The sequence below is a fragment of the Chelon labrosus genome (genome assembly GCF_963514085.1).
Source record: "Chelon labrosus genome assembly, chromosome: 2".
NCBI classification, from domain to species: Eukaryota; Metazoa; Chordata; class Actinopteri; order Mugiliformes; family Mugilidae; genus Chelon; species Chelon labrosus.
Window position 1 is genome coordinate 11,476,377 of NC_140338.1, and position 13,650 is coordinate 11,490,026.

The window sequence follows — 13,650 nt, forward strand, 5'->3', positions numbered from 1 at the left end:
CTTGAACTTAACTGATGTAGTTTATAGCCTTTATTATTATTTTGGTGATAGATGTATAGTCAAAAAGATTAGGCTTTTTTTTATCATTTTTATCCTCATTTTTATCGTTACCGTGATAAATACCAGAAATTATCGGGATAAATTTTTTAGTCCATATCGCCCATCCCTAGATTAGACTATAGGTTGTCCCATGGAGCAGGAGCAGAAAACCTAAAAGCCGTCTTTCCCAGTTCAGTTCGTACCTTAGGGACCACAAACTGCAGTATGTCCTTAGAACGGCGACTGTATTTTCCACGTTTCAAGCTTAAAAGAGAGATTTGTAAATAAAAACATACCACGTACACAAAGCAGGCGAGTCCACTTTTGAATATAATGATCATAATGATGATTTGTCTTGCAGCATTAAACATAACAACACTTTTTCGAGGAAAAGCATCAGCCCAAGGAGATCTAGTTGTGCCTTAAGATCTACCTGGCTTTGTGCTTTAATTGTATTAACGGAATAATTCACAGTTTCTTTGCACTGTTGTTTAAGATGACACAAAATGTTTAATTCAGATTGAGTAAAACTGCAGATACGTAGAAAACACCGGTGTAGTCCGGACTGTCACAGTAATGCTGACAGTTTTTCTTGGCATTATGTGTGTGCCTTTTTATTTTTTTGCCTTCCACTGCAGCAAAGCTGGCAAAATTACAATGCATTAACAAACCAAAATGGCCACTGTAGCGGATAAAGAGGGGTTTCTTATATATACATAGGGAGAGAGAGCCATAAAATGCACTTAACACACGCAAGAGTGTAAGGAGTGAGATATGTGAAACCTTTTTCAATATCTTGTCAGGAAATGGTTGAGAAAAAAAAAAAAAAAAAAAAAAAAAGGATGCGAAACATCTTCATAGACCGGGAGGATTTGGAGGGAAGCCTTGCAGAGGGATTCAGAGAAAGGAAAGATCACAAGAAAACAAAGCAGTAACAGACTTCGAGTGTGTGTACCTGAAAGTGTGTGTGCGTGCGTGCGTGGGTGCACATGCATTGTGTAGGCCCTCTGTCAAGTTTTATTTGCACATATACCTTTCTTCTAGACCTGAAAGGTGGATAAACAAGTAACGCGCACCCGCATGTGTGGACGCTTGCTTGTCTGATTTGAGTGAGAGAGTGACGGGGGGGGGGGGGGGGACACGACAAGGAAACAAGGACGGCAGGTGTGCAATTCTGCACGTTGTGGATCCGTGCTGGACTTCCTGAGTGTGGTTTGATGCACACACATACAGAGGTGAGGGTGGGGGAGAGGAAGAAGAAAGCAAAGCCAAAATTCATTCCCTCTCCCTCTATTTAGACACACTTCTCATATTTATTCCCTGCAATATGACAGTCTTCTTTGCAGGTCCATTAAGCAGCATCTGAATCCCAATACCCTATGTTGCAATGAATCAGAGCCGCAACGTAAACTGCGGTGAATTAATGAATATGGGTGATGGAATTTCTAGCTCACAACCAAAGCGTGCTATCCTTACTGTGGAGAAAGCGGTCAAAGGGAAACTTGTGAGAAAACGCATTTCGCTGAAAGATTATTTCACTAAAGAACTAGCGGATGAAAAAGTGGGAAATTATGTCTCAGTAAACACAGAGCCAGGAGGAAATTATTCAGCCCCTTGGAAAAAATAAATAAATAAATATGAGAACATTATGTAGAACAGAAAGGGTGGAGGATGAAGTCAACAATAAAACTTCTTCTCCCTGAAAAGGTTTCTCAAAAGTTAAGAAAGTTTTCTTTCTTAACTTCTGAAAAACCTTTTCTGTAACTGACGTCTTTATTTATATTAGAGCAAATCCATGCGAGTTCCCACATTAAAGAGTGAGCTTACTAGAAGCAGTGCAGCTGAATCTGTATTTATTTATTTATTTTTTAAGAGAATGTATGCCTCTATCTGACAGCAGCTACGGTCCAGAGAGATCTGCAGGTATGACCAGTATGCGTTTCATTAAAATTGCATGTGAATGGGCTCACTGTAGTGACATAGCTGCAGAGAATCTTCCCCCTGAATCTGCTGCACTTGTAGTCCTACAGTGCTGCATAGCAACTTTCAGGTCATTGTTTACAGCCCACGGATTCCACTTCCTGTTCACCCTTTTCACTCTCGTCGCTTTGTTCTAGGTGCGGCAGACAGCCGCACGCAACAAAAAGGGGCTCTTAAAACCAGGTGTCCGTTACCTTTACAGACCCAAATGTCATGCAAGTCTGTCAGAGTCTGGTGCACGGAGCTGAGTATTTACCACATAAAGAGCCAGACTAAATGGATAGCAAATATTGAACTCACATTCACCAGGTGGTCAAGGATGCAGCTTCAAATGAATTAAATGACTGCAGAGTGTCTGTAAGTTCAATAAGCAGGTATTGACAAGCACTCGGAGCATCTTGAAGCATTCATACTGATGATCTGAAATGACTCATTCTAGATATGTGCATCCTTAAGAACTAAGGGGGCACAAAGCCCCAATCGATAACATTATGGCAGCTAAGCTTCTACTTGAACATAATATGCATTATGAAATGTTCAGACCAACAGAATCAATGCACGTTTGCTAAAACTAATAGATCTTCAAACCACCACAACTTGATCTTAGAGATCCTGAATTCTGCACGGAAAATATTATACGTATCATGGAACTGGTTAAACAAAGACACACGAGACGCTGAGCTTGGGATACCAGGGGCGCAACGCTTCTGCGGACTATGGTTTGGCTGCAGTAGTGGGTGGGAGCTTAAGTGTGGGACACCTGGGTCCGGCTGGGGGTTAGGGTCAGGGCCACCAGGGGCAGGAGAGCCTGAACTTGTGCCACAAAGTGCCGTGCTGCTTTTGTTACCGGGGAATCGAGACTCCGAACCTGGAATACCAGGGAAAGGAGAAGCTGATCTCGGGGTACCAGGGGCAGGAGACGTTGTGCTCGGGGTAGCAGAGACATGAGGCTTCTGCAGGCTGCTGCTTGGCTGTGACAGTTGGTGGGGGCTTAAGTGTCGGACCCCAATGTATTCCCGTTGATTATCGAGTGAAGAAGGAGTGCTTATAGTGCAGTGCTCAAAATAAGCTTCTCTCGATGAGACTTCCAGGGACCTCCGCGAGGACTTTTAGCCCGAGATGGGTGCTCTCTTGGTGGGCTCCATTCCCTGCCAGCTCCCCTACCTCTCACGGAGGTTAAAAATATTTTTTGTCCCGCGTTAAAAGTCTCGTTTAAGACTTATTAAGAAGAAACCACCTTTCATAGAGCTAAAGTGAAATTTCACATTGTCTCACAAAGCGCTTTCCTTTAATACAGAGATAAACACAACACTGCAATCTTTCAGAGACCATCAGTGTTAAACATGTACAGTATCAGTTACCTTATTAATCTACCAAGTAATGATGACAAGTAAGTTCCAGCAGGTATAACATATGTTCCTCCTGCTTTTTGGTGCTAGACCCACTTGAAGTTTGGTCAAAACAAGAAAAAACGTTTAAAATAACACCTTTAATTGCCAAAACTCATAATGTCCATATTTAATTAGGTCAACAGCTGAGATACCTTTAATTGGGGGTGTTCCAATGGGCCTGATCCCATTAAAGTCCTATCAGATACTTAGGTTTATATGAATTTTGATCAAATATGTTTCAAACAGGCAGAATAACGGGTGTAAATTTGGCACACTTATTTTTTCACAGCCCACTTGATTCAGCTGATGACCATAAACTATATACACTTTGAAAAACATGGGAAAGGAAGACGCACACTGAAGTGGTTGAGGTGACAGAAAAAGTGGACAAATTGTTTTTGATTTAATCTGATAGAGTACCAACAATCACAAAGTTTTACTTATGAGCCATCAGTGTGGAGCCAACTCAAGGCCAAAGGTTTTATTAACGTGAACAAAAAGATTTGAAATTGAAAGATCAAATTTTGATCTTGAACTTGATCTCTAAAGATACAACATTGTTTAAGCGTAGGGAAAGTGTACTTCAGTTTGAATTTAATTTTGATTCAGTTCTTTTGAATAATTCACTTCAGTAATTCATAATTTTCATTTTTTACTTTTTATTGATATTTTGACATTTGAACCTCTGGGTGACAGCATGACAAAGATTACTAAGGACCTTCCTCAGTCATGAAGCCTCCAGGGAATATGGGTTTTACTGAGATATTTGTCTCAGCACTTTTGATAAAGTCATATTCGTGTGAATAAACTGAAGTGATAAAGTTCAGTTTAGCAAGCCGTTTAAAACCAAACTTGGCAAAAGTCACAGTGAGAGCAATAAATGGCTGTGTGGTTCAACAGCCACGCTTTAAGGTTTGACGTTTCCCACATCCACACTGTCACTGTGAACGCAGCGTAATATTGGCAACATGGCGCCATTGGGACAATCTGCTGAAGCTGTCGCACAGGTAATAAATGTCACCTATTTTTAAACAGATATTCCTAAAAATCATTCCAAATATTATAATGACGGGTAATTTTACTGTAACACTGGGGCATACCTAAACGGGAATTTGCCAAAAACTGAAAATAGCTTCATGCAATTAGCTATTTTAAACTCCTGGCTGTGTCCAGACTGAGTTATTACTTACATATGTATTGTCTTTGCCAGAATGACGCTGTAATTCGACTGTAGCTGCAGCTGCACAGAAACTCATAAATGTGCTCACACAGAACCTCTCCCAGGGACAGCAAGAGCAAGGAAGAAAGCAAGAAGAGGGATCTGACTGAGGCAACCCAGAGCTCCTGGTGTTACCTCAGATATTGCAGATATTAATCTTTTATTAACATATATTGTATAGCAGTTAGTTTTGCTATTCTATACAGGTATGTATAAAAACGAAAAGGTTTCTAGGCTTTCACAGTCTGTATCTATCGCTTTCCAAGGCAAGTTTTTCTAGGAAAGATCTGCTGAAAGGCTCGGTGCAGCTGCTGTCAAATTATAGACAACATTCTGGAAAACACAGACATTAGATACTTACATATATAAGTCAAAAACCTGGTGGACACAGGCAGGAGTTTAGAAAAGCTAATAGTTTGAAGCTATTTCCAGATTTTGCAAATTTCTGTTCTGTAGGTACGCAGCAATGTTACAAAACTAACCCATCATCATAATATTTGGAATGATTTCTTAGAATATCTATAGTTGACATTTCTTACCTTGCTAAACGGAACTTTATCCCTTGCGTCAGTTTATTCAAGTAAATATGATTTTTATAGAAAGTGCTGAGACACATGTCTCAATAAAGTTTCCCGGAAGGCAACCTTGATTAAGTAAGGTCTTCAGCCATCTTTGTCATGCTGCCATTCACTATTCCACGCCCCTTTCAATGTGTGCCACGCCCCCTCGACTTAGGCCACTCCCCTCACAACCAAAAAGAGTGCAACTGAAAAAAAAAAAATTCTGAAACAAAAATCTACATCTGAAAACTCAAAAACTCAAATATCAAAATATAGATGAAAGTGAAAAATTAAAATAATATACTCAAAAGAATTCCAGAACAGAACCGACATTGAATTTAAACTGAAATAAACGTTCCCTACATCGAATTGTAGTTTGAGTACAATGTTGTATTTTTCAAAGTTCAAGATCAAAATCTTATCTTTCAATTTCAAAGATAGTTTTTTTTTTTCCAAGTCAACAATCTTCGGCTTCATAACTCAGCATGGACTCAAGGATAACACGCCACCTTTGACATTTGTAATTTTAAACAAGTGTCGATCATTACTGGCTAAGATGGGAAGCTTCATGAATGCTTTGTACAGACTACAGAGAAATTGGCAGAGAGTGAGTCACTCGCGAGTGTGACCAAGGCATTTTTTTCCATTACCCCACTGTAATTTCCTCTGTCATTCAGTGTCAGGGCGTCTAGTGTAGTGGGTCCAGATGTCATTAAGAAGAGCAGCACAGCACCAGCAAAGGTGGACAATCCACAGTGGAGTACAAGAAAAGAAAAAGGACTGGATTTTGATCCGTTCCGCTTTAGTCAATAACGAGCAATCAAAATATGTCTGGATCCTTAGGATGGCCTCAGAACATCTCTATTTTTAATATCCACAATTTCCAAATATATTACCAAACGCTCAAGCACCTCGAGTACAGAGACACTCCAAATATCTGCGAATGTGTAAAAAGTAAACCTGCATTATTAAATGCATTTTATACACGTGCACATTTACTCATCTGCACCAATAAAAGAAGTGAATGCAATATGTGCATAAAGTGCACTTTCCCATAGCTCTCGGCCCACACTGGGGTACACAAAACCATAAAGCCGTCAGTTCAAATAAAATAAAACAGTATTGTGGTCTTAATAGCGCCTTGATTATACGGACCATAAATATGATGAAGAACAGAGACCGGCCAAAAATAAAAATAAAAATAAAATAGGTTACTCACCCACCAGCAGGTTGACTTCTCATTGTCTAGTGGTGCAGCTGTTTCCAAAGGCTGTTTCCATCAGAATCAGTGTCTTGGCTGCTGATTATTCACCTACTCCCTCTGTGAGATGACAAAGGTGCTAGCGAGCTCCACAGCTAGTCCAGCCTCAAACAGAAGCTAATTTTGTTGTTAGCATCTTAGCTTAGAAAGCCAACACAAAAGTTAAAGCATTCTGAAAACACTGAAATTCGAAAAAATAAAATAAAATAAAATAATAGCAACTGTCTCTCAAAGCTGTTACAAACTCTTGATCCCTTATTATCCTGACCGACTGAAGGCCTGACCGTCCCAGGACCGGGCCAGGTCATCGTCACCTGTCAAACAAACGCATCTCTGTTTGTTTGCGCTTCCTCCCGCTCCAGCCAATCAGGAGCCACGGAACTTGACGTTTGCTTCTGGACTGACCAATCAGTAGCGGAATGTAAACAAACCGGAAGTTTTAAAAGCCGAGACAGAATTTATGCTCGGGTTGGCAACTTCAGCGAATATTTCATTCATAACACTTCAAAGACGTCGGTAAATTACAACACACGTGTCAAAAATAAATAAATAATAATAATAGTAATCGAATTACATCCAGAACATCATGGAAAGTACAGGAAATACCCAGTATGATGAAGATAGGCCACAGGAATCCTAACCTTGGAGTCAAATGTATTGACAGCACTATCAGTGGTAAGTGTAACAGTACAGCAGCACGTAATGCACAAGAATGTTGAGCTAGCTATTATTAAGTATGCAATGTATGCTCCATGCAGCCCTCAAAATTCTTGACATTTCTGCATAAAAATGGCTCAAAACATCAGTGGATTCTCCCACAAGTCCTGAAAATAGACGAAAAGAACCCAGTCAAACAGAAATAATATCCTTTTGGATTTGCTCATCCAGGAAAATGAGCCAATATTACATATCTAAGAGGTGCAAAAGTAAGTGGACCATTGTTTTCACTATCTGGTGTGAGCCCCTTGGCCAGAAAGAACAATCCCATGCTCACCGTTGATCAGTCCTCTACATCGGCCTGGGGGAATTTTAGCCCATTCCTCTGTATGGAAGCACCGCAGCTCTGAGATGTCGGTGGGTTTCCTGACATGAAGTGTTTGCTTCAGGTCGTCTGGAAGGTTCTCAGTCATCCAGGTCATGGTATATCCAACAAAGGTTCAAAAAAGGCAACTGGACTTGTAGAGTTTTCTTGAGAAGATGTTTCACCACTCCAGTTGCCTTTTTTGAACCTTTGTTGGTTTGCTTCAGGTCCTTCCACAGCATTTCCATTGGATTAAGGTCAAGACTATGACTTGGCCATTCAAAATTTCTTGAATAAGCAAATACAAAGCATAATATTTCTATTTCATTTGTTTGTTTGATTGGGTTCTTGTTGTCAATTGTCTGAACTTATGTGAAAATCCAATGATGTTTTCATGTCATTTTTATGCCGCATACATACTTTGAAGTAGTAGATGGGAAAAGACAGAATATGATATAGTACTGTCCAATCCGATTTGATATAAAAGCTACGGTTGATCTGATGCAAGCCATAGGCTGTGGTACAGATGCCGGTAAGTTTAGATGTCAATAGAAAAAAAAAAAAAACAGATAACGTGGTAATTAGAGTCAACTGTTCTGTGGGTGTTACCTTCTCCAAGAGAATTTACAAAAACAATGTATGGGGAGAAGTTGACCATGGGCAAAGCAGACAAATATGTCCCATTTCGACAAAATTATCAGCATTCCCTGTTTCTGTTTCAGTCTGTGTCTGCTGCTCCCCTTTGTAACTGCAGGTTGTCTGTGTTGGCATATGCCTTAACAATTTCAGAGAATCCTTCCCCTGGACACGTTCAATATTTAAACAGTTTTTCACTGATACTCTTGCAGCTAGAGTGCGGATGATTAGGCCTCTTTAGAGCTCTGTTGTAGGAGTTGTTTCATCGTGCCTTGAAAAGACATCAAACTCCTGATTACCAGGCCTTATCTGGCTGACAAAAGCAACTAATTGGCATTCCATCTAATACGGCCCACCTCTGTGCAGTTTCGATAAGCTACTCCAGTGTCCATTTTAATGGAGTGTTTACATTATTTTAGCCGAGATTGTGTGTTGTCGTCCAGCTCTTTGTTACTATGACAATAACATATAAACTGAAATATATTTTTTATCAGCACACACATGCACGTGCACATTAGCCTGGCATAGAATATGATCAGAATATGAGTCTGGTAACACGTTATTTGGATTATTGTTGTAAAATAATTCAACTCAGTGGCACTACTCTTCTCTCCATCATCCATCACCACATCACCCAAACCTGCCCAAACCATTTGACTGGACCGACCGACCTTCCCAGAGGAAGGTCAACTTCCAACGGGGGTGGGGAGTTCGGGTTGGCTTCCATGCTACATATGCATTGCACTATAATATGTAATTAAATTACATATGGCCTTTGTCTCTGACAACACACGCTGCATATCTATTAAAAACATGTGGCAGTCGGGTGTAAACATTGAGGCAGTGTATTACTGTATAGAATGAACTCTCCATACAAGCCATTAAAGGGGAACTACTGTTTTTTACAACCTGGACCTTATTTCTGGCATAAAATACCATTGTTTACTCACCCATATAACTTTGTGTAATTTGCAGTCGTTTCGGGAGATAATTAGGTCGGCGTATATCCATATAGTGGGAGTGACTGGGGCACCGAAACGCAGCCTCTAAATAACGCATTATCTACCGCGAAACTCGTTAATTTCGCCAATATTTTGTTATGGTACGGTAGTGCTATTCCCCGTTGAGTCCGGAGTTACCTGTTATCATCATCCGGGGTCAGTAGAATGACCTACACATGATGTCTTCTGACCTGGATGATGATATCAGGTAACTCCGGACTCAACGGGGAATAGCACTCGTGTACGATAACAAAATACTGGTGAAATAAACGAGTTTTGCGGCAGATAATGCGTTATTTAGAGGCTGCGTTTCGGTGCCCCAGTCACTCCCACTATATGGATATACGCTGATCCAATTATCTCCTGACTGACTACAAATTACACAAAAGTTATATGGGTGCGTAAACGATGGTATTTTATGCCAGAAATAAGGTCCAGGTTGTAAAAAACAGTAATTCCACTTTAAGGGAAGTCCTTGATAGAAGCCGGAGAACAGTGGCAGAGGATGAAGTCTCACATCAGAGCTGGAACTGCTGGTCAATTTGTCCTATCATCATTACAAAGAGGGTGAAGGTTGTGCACGATTGATTCAGCCTTGATATTTACGCCACTCTCAGTGACTACGGCCAAACAGTGTGGATTCAGTCCCACAACAGAGCTTTCCTTCTTGACTGGCATATTGAGCTTTTTGGCTTCGACAATATTTATGCTGCCTCTCCGGCAAATCATAAAAACGATTGTAAACTTTTGTGCTTTGTGGTATTGTTCACGGTGAAGGTCATGAGCACCCAGACTATTCTGCAGATATACGTGTAAAGGGTGATAAATCGGTGCAGTTGAATGCGCAAATGTATGTTAACTGTAACTGTTTCCAAATAGCGTTAAGCCACGGAGGTGCTACTCTGACCTTAGCCAGCCTTTTATAAGTTGACAGTACATATACATGGAACAAATCCATTCTGTTGCCTCACCGCGTTGGTGCTCCATGGTCTGAAACACCTGGTTTGAGGGAACAAATGATTTAAGTGATTGGCTACCATTCAAGAGATTTTCTTCTCTGGAAAAAACTTTGCCTTAAGACTGCTTCCAAACATGTTGCCTGAGTCACCCTGAGTCATATCTAGCAGAGTTCCTTTTCCATCTGATCTCATTATTTCCATACCCCAGTCGTCGTCTCTTGATTATAATTCAGTAATTATTGGCATAATTGAGCTGACCTATCGTTTTGAACTTAACTTCTTTATCTTTTACAGAACAGACGGCTTTTCGTGCCCTTTTTTTGGTGTCAAAGTCAAACCAGGCAGAGAGAAGTGGTTAACACAGACTCAATAATTCAGGGTAAAGCAAAACCAACGGATTCACTTGCATTTTACATTTGGCTTTTTGCACGATGGAATATTTCCCAGCTTTCAATTTTAGAAGTCAAAGTTCATCACTCCCATCTCAGTTCTGGTACAAAGCTCCTTCTCAAGTCAAACCCTGTTCTCGGTTTTTGTTCCATGACGCTGAGGCTGAAAGAGTTTCTCAACTTACCAGTATGTAAACTTGCCATAACAGGCTGCTTGTCCTGTGATACATGGAGGTTGGCAAAGAGAATCAGGAGAGCACGGGTTGAGGCGGTTCATGGATCAGATCATTGAATCCTGAGCTGAAGCCCATCGCCACACAAAATGGCAAAACATATTCCTGGGCTTGTAGCTGCGTGGGAGGTGGACTGCACAGGGTCAAGTGTGGTCTGCAAAATGATTCAGGTGAGTCAATGCAAGATTCTTAAAAGGCCTTGTGACCACTTAGGTCACAGTGGCAGTGACTCAGGCCTTTTTTGTAGAGCTTTCCGAGAATAGAACAAGTGTTCCACTAGTGTCGTATAAGGCATTGCTCAAAGCATCAAACCTGTCACAAATACACTGCAATTAGTGTTGTGTCACCAGACAACCTCTCAAGTCTAAGACCAGCAATCAATAAGCAGTTAGCAATGCTCATTTATGCGGTAATTTGTATGGAGAAAGGTGAGGGGAAAAAACAAGGATATTGTAATAAATAAGTGCACTGCAGCAAATGCGATGAACCTTTTAAGGGGTGGTTATGTTTCAACTTAGCCAGAGCTACAGTATGTCTCAATTCTGGACGGATATCAGTGAAATCTGAATGAAAGCAGTTATAAAGTATGTCCTCGCTCATTTATTCCAAACCAGCCCATTGATCTGTTTGTCTGCGGGCTATCGAGTAAATGTGATCCATACTTCACTTGAAAATCATTTGTTGCTGCCAAATGCTGTCGAGCGCTCTTTTCTTTTCGCACTCGCGGACCACAGGACGCGCAAAGCTGTGATCTTCTTTAGTGGTGGCGGCACAAGCAGTAGATTGGGCCTTCGGGCTATAGTGGATGACAACCCAGGCGTGTTTCTCCAAAGAACATCCCGTCTTTAACGGGAACACACACGAGCGCGGTGTGCACGCAGGCACACACACACACACACACAAACAGTTCACTTTTCATTCAATATGCAAATTGAAGCCGCAGTTCATTTGCTGATGAAAGAGGATTCATGCTCAATTATATCTTAATGGGTTGGATATAACAGCATGCTCAGACCAACAGGTTTCGATTAGATTTTTTTTTTAATTATTATTCTTTCACTGGGTCAAATCTCAATCTTCCTAAATCAGTTAAAGTAAAAGTGATCTGACCTGACCCAGGCAGCAAGACTGCACACAAGCACACATGCATATCTTTTTGTTGTTGTTGTTGTTGTTTTTACTCCTCTAAGCTGCTTTTCTCAGTGACTCCCTCTAAAGTTGTTATGAATGCAGATGCATGCACCAGCAGATCCGCAGGGCGAAATCCTCGATTGATTTCGGGGTGGAAAAATAAAAGCCCACTTGGGTGGAACGATAGAGGGCGTGAGTGCGCTTGGAGCAGGCGCGTGCCGATGCCTCTGAAATGTTAAGCACTTGGGCTTACGAGCACACAAACAAACACACAGGCACACACTTCTTGGTGCAGCTGAGAGATGGAGGGAAAGAGGGGGGGCAGAGGGTGAAACAAGAATATGTGACCCCCTCTCTGCAGTTTGTCAGTCTTTGTTTACTGTCTGCCAGCCATAAACTGTTCACTAATGGCTTTTGCGCGGCGCGCTCTCCGTCAATAACATTATGTTAGGGGGAACTCCCTTCTTCTCGCGGGCCGGGCAGCCTGGTTGGTTGGTTGGTGCCTGCAACGACCTGACTGGCTTGAAAATTAGAGATGCAGAGGCGGTTTAACAGAGCGGCAGCGTGGAAACCCCGGTAGTGTTCAATAGCAGCAGACCGATGCTGCATTGCGCTCCTCACCGAGCAGGTCGGTCCGCCGAGAGACAGCATCCTCGCAGCGCCGTGCGTGCGAGTGCTGTGCACGTTTGTGAGAAAGTGAGAGGTGGGGAAAAAAAATGTCTATATATATAAAAAAAAATAAAAAGCTATGAAACAGAAAAAGTTATATTTGTATTTGTTTATTTATCTGTCCATAATAGTTGCAGTAAGGGAATAGTGTGCGAGGAATGCTTTCTAGGCATACCGCAGGCCATAAATATTACAGCAATGTCCCATTATGTGACAATCTCTGCCTTCTCTGAAAAGAATGAATGAAGCTTTCTACACTTGCCCTGGTATTAAAAAAAGAAAAAAAAAAAAAAAAGCTGCACCAGCAGAAATATGACTGAGCACCGGGCTGTGTTGAATCAGGGATCACACTCTTTTCTTCCCGTCCCTCTTTGTCCTCTTGTATGAATATGTGAATAAAGATATTTCCCCCCACCAGGAGCTGTCAGCGGCCGGGACACCGGGCCATTTAATCTTCCTATATGACAGGAGGATGGGGGGGTGGGAGGGGGGGGGGGGGGTCCGTCCCCGGTAACCGACATACACACAGAGCGACCCAACACCGCCTCTGCTGCCTCTCCCGTTACAGCTCAGCGATCGAGTTACGCGGCCGGGGAAAATGTTGCAGTAGAGGAGAGAGAGAGAGAGAGAGAGAGAGAGAGAGAGAGAGACTGCAGCATCGCTAGAGACCGGAGGCAGCAGCAGCAGCAGTCCCGAGCAGTGCAGGTGAGAGGAGAGAAAAAAAAAAAAAAAAAAAGAGCCAGAGGAGGAGGAGGCGCATGTGGAGGAGTGAGTGAGAGAGAGAGAGAATGCGGGACTCTTGGAAAAAGACGCATCTACGCTCGGTCCATCACCAAGGCATCCATCCCGAGCACGGGCTGCACAGGATTATGCCGTACTGATGCTGATGTCGGGATTTCCCCAGTCAGCCCACCAAGAGAGGCTCTAATTTCCCTTCTTTTTGAGATAAAAAAAAATATATAAATATATATTACAAAAACTCGTCCTGAGAGCACTCTTCTCTCCTCATAACTTGCGTAAAGGAATCCGACTGCTTGGCACGTTGCTCCACTGCAGGGGGAGGGAAAAAAAAAGAGGAAGAACGCAGCTGGATCTGAAGGTAAGAAAAAGATCCACCAGCAGCATCCTAAAGACTTTATTCAAACTGCTGATTTTTATATT

At 41.9% G+C, this 13,650-nt stretch overlaps 1 protein-coding gene across 1 annotated transcript in view; it reads left to right on the forward strand.

Annotated features, from left to right (window-relative positions):
* The first annotated feature begins 13,017 nt into the window (after positions 1 to 13,017).
* The window catches only part of pcdh7a (protocadherin 7a), a 45,597-nt gene continuing 44,964 nt past the window's right edge, over positions 13,018 to 13,650 (forward strand). The window contains exon 1 of the mRNA XM_084566654.1: positions 13,018 to 13,588. The gene's annotated coding sequence lies outside the window, so the exon portion shown is untranslated. The remainder of the gene's footprint in view (positions 13,589 to 13,650) is intronic.